The 3,400-nt window shown below is 36.5% G+C and overlaps 2 long non-coding RNA genes across 2 annotated transcripts; both read right to left on the bottom strand.

Annotated features, from left to right (window-relative positions):
* Positions 1 to 1,658: 1,658 nt before the first annotated feature.
* Positions 1,659 to 2,150, bottom strand: LOC107728788 (uncharacterized). The gene is made up of 2 exons (XR_001638511.1): positions 2,063 to 2,150; positions 1,659 to 1,972 (listed from the first exon to the last, which is right to left on the bottom strand). It is a non-coding gene; the product is annotated as an uncharacterized LOC107728788 (long non-coding RNA).
* Positions 2,151 to 2,364: 214 nt separating this feature from the next.
* On the bottom strand, positions 2,365 to 3,348 carry LOC107728786 (uncharacterized). Its single transcript, XR_001638510.1, has 3 exons — positions 3,247 to 3,348; positions 2,958 to 3,041; positions 2,365 to 2,431 (listed from the first exon to the last, which is right to left on the bottom strand). It is a non-coding gene; the product is annotated as an uncharacterized LOC107728786 (long non-coding RNA).
* Positions 3,349 to 3,400: the final 52 nt, after the last annotated feature.

Genomic DNA, 3,400 nt, shown 5'->3' with positions numbered 1-3,400 from the left:
CTGCACACATAGGGACATAGCCATCATTTCAGAAATGAGGGGGACGGAAGTATATAAAAAAAAAAGAACTTGACTTTTGTTTAATTTACAGGCTTTATTTTTTTTGGATTAAATTCATCAATTAGCACTGGATTATTCATATACTATATTTATTACCTCGAAACAACCTGACAGTTCAGGACTTGACCTGAACTTTTTTTAGCTACAGCAATAGCGGGATGCCTTTGTCCATATTAGGGATTTCCTGCATGTCATAAGTTATTACTTCTACTGGACCATTTTGGGCTTTCTGCGCGAGAGCACCCTCCGGCTGCGAGTATGAATGAAACATACACTGCATGAGAGTGTCAAGCGCTCTGTAGTGTCCATATCGTCTCGTTTTGGATATTAATAAATCGTTCGGTCATACATAGACTATCTTGTTTATACGCCCATGTGCTCACACATCCAAAGCACACACACAGAATAAGTGATTTAAAATGCATCTGATTGACAGATAAATCATGGTTAATCTATCAGCCAGATGCAGGTAAAACGCATGCGCTCTTATTTCAATGTTATTTTAGCTTAGTTTAACTGCACTGTTAAAAAGGGCGATTCTTATCATTCAACTGAAGTATGTGCATATATTTTAGACACTTACATTGTTCTTGCTCCATCCATGCAATAACTGCGTCCTTCTATCAACAGAGTTTCTATTTGCTTATACTGCTGTGTAATATCGACAGTATGACCCATTTCAGCAGCCGACAAAATTTGGATTTAAAATCAGAGCATAGCCCACATTCACTAAAATGCTAATGATGTGGATTCAAAACGACAATGCCGGTGATTGACAGTCAAAGCAAAGCAGGGTTTGAAGGCCCGCAGCTGAACTGGAAGTTTTGATTGGTTTTGCACCCGAGTCAGACCTGTCTGTTACTGGCTGAAGCGCAGGGCTCCACCCCCAAAATTTGAAAAGTGCCCATCAAACGCCAGCTCGCTCAGTTTCTCCATCGGCACCTCCTTTGTCTATTTTTTTTTTGTACTTTGTGAAAAATAAATGTAGCCAAGTTGAATACTTTAGTTTTATTCTACTCAAGTAGAAGTACCACAATTTAATTATACTTAAGTAGAAAGTGTAAAAATGTGCTCAAGTACTGTAACAAAAGTATTTGTAATTCGTTACCTTCCACCTCTAGTATTACACACACACACAGACAATGAGCTTACCGAGAGCCTCATCATCTCATGACAGAACCGTTAAACTGTGGGACAGATGCATTTTTATTCTTGCTTTATGCACGGTGTGTATTCCATTTCCTTTCTGTTTCTCACTAATTTTCTATATTTCACAGGTGGGCTAGTTTGCGTGTGGAGGCCCCGTCAAGCTGCTGGAGGTGAACCCATGAATTTGTTTGTGCTGATACACAGGGTGAGCTTGTGCTTCCGGTCTTTGGAAAGGTTGACTTCCTGAACATCAGCTAAAAGGACACGGTCATTATGCTTACATTTGTAATCTTTTCTATCAGTTGTAATGTTGCATTCTGCACATTTAAATTTTACATGCATGAAACATTTTGCAGTAATGACACTACTGCCTTAAAGCCATATTAAGAATATTTTCTTTGATTTTATTCAGTTACATTAAGTACAATGATTTAAAGATTTTAAGGACATGCTTTTGATTTTTTTAGTGGTCTGCAAGCTCATATGGGGAAAAGCAGATGTCCACTGAATGTGCTGTGATGATGTTCTCCATCGTCGAAAATCCATCCAGGATAGAGCTTCACCTTCATTTGATCCCCTTCTTCTAGCAGCAGAGACACTCCATTTGAGGAGCTGATAAAACCGCTTGCTTGCTGTCCATGTGTAGAAATGATGTGCTGGTCGTTTTTAAACAGGCCTGCAGTAACGGTGCTCTCTGGACTTCCAAAGGCCTTGGAGAAGACCCTGAAAGCATACGCACCCCTCACAGGTGCTGTAAAAATTCCTGTAACAGACAGTGGTTAATTAGATGCATTCAAATGAGAGCATTATAGAAAATCCCACAGATACATTCACACTATATGAATAGATTCACCGGTGTTTGGATCGTAGGCGTCTCCAATATTAAGACATATTCATAAATCAGGGTGTGTAGACCATTATGAAAGGGTCCAACGCTTTGTGGTCCGAAAGAGCTCAACAGAGAGGCTGAGAAATCCACTTTAGGAGCTAAAACAAACAAATCAGATTACAAATGATCTCATGTTTACATTGTTGAAAAGTTTTGGGTTGCTAAGTTGTTTACGGTTTCAAAAGAAGTCTCTTAAGGCTGCATTTATTGGGTTGAAAAATCAAATAAATGTATTCTTGTAATGGCAAAGCTAAATTTTTAACAGCCATTACTCTCCAACGCTTTGTGGTCCGAAAGAGCTCAACAGAGAAGCTGAGAAAGCCACTTTAGGAGCTAAAACAAACAAATCAGATTACAAATTCTCTCATGTTTACATGGTTCAAAAGTTTTGGGTTGGTAAGATTTGTCTCTTAAGGCTGCATTTATTTGTTTACAAGAATACATTTAATTTATTTGATTTTTCAATGGCAAAGCTAAATTTTTAACAGCCATTACTCCAGTCTTCATTCTGCAGAAATGCATTCTAATAGTGATTTAGTGCTCAAGAAATATTCGTATAATTTTCAGGATTTTTGATTATAGTTCGAAACTTGCATTTATATGGAATATAAATTTTGTAATATGTCTTTACGGTCATAATGCATTCATGCTAAATAAAAGTATTCATTACTATACCAAGAGTGTTACTTTAGCTCTGTACAAACTGCAGTACATTTTAGAAGAAAAAAATATATATAAAAAAAAAAACATTCACAATTCAACAAATAAACGAATCCTGACTCATTTAACTTGATGACAAATTTACAAAGTCGTAACAGCCTTAATTTTCAAAGTGACTTTAGAAATTGTAATTTGTTACCTTGATTCTGCTTCATTAGTTCAGCCATTTTGATTTTGGTGTCAACTGTTGTTTTATTCAAAATCGTCAGTTCTTCTGCTTGTTCTAAAATAATAAACGAATGTTTAGTGCATATGTGGACAGTGAATATAAGCTGAAGAAAAAGACTTAACTTCTTAACCTTTGTCAAGTAGTGATATGCAATTTAACTTTATTTTATAATCTTTCAGTAGAGCAATATGGTGTTATAAACATTTAGACATATACAAATTATTGCAGTTATTGCACGTATAGGATCCGGTCACGTTACCTTTGTTCTCGGTTTTTAGTCGCTCCATTTCATTCTCCATAGATTCCATCCTTTTTTCCATGGTTGTTATTTTACAAGTGTCATAAGAATCAAAATTATTGCACTGTCAGACACTAGCACTGCACAACAAAATCCCCAGAGTTAAACCAACTCT

Source organism: Sinocyclocheilus rhinocerous, unplaced genomic scaffold, assembly GCF_001515625.1.
Source record: "Sinocyclocheilus rhinocerous isolate Xijiao unplaced genomic scaffold, SAMN03320098_v1.1 scaffold31237, whole genome shotgun sequence".
In the NCBI taxonomy this organism is placed as follows: Eukaryota; Metazoa; Chordata; class Actinopteri; order Cypriniformes; family Cyprinidae; genus Sinocyclocheilus; species Sinocyclocheilus rhinocerous.
The sequence above is the reverse complement of the archived record's forward strand: the minus strand, read 5'-3'. Positions and strand labels throughout refer to the sequence as shown.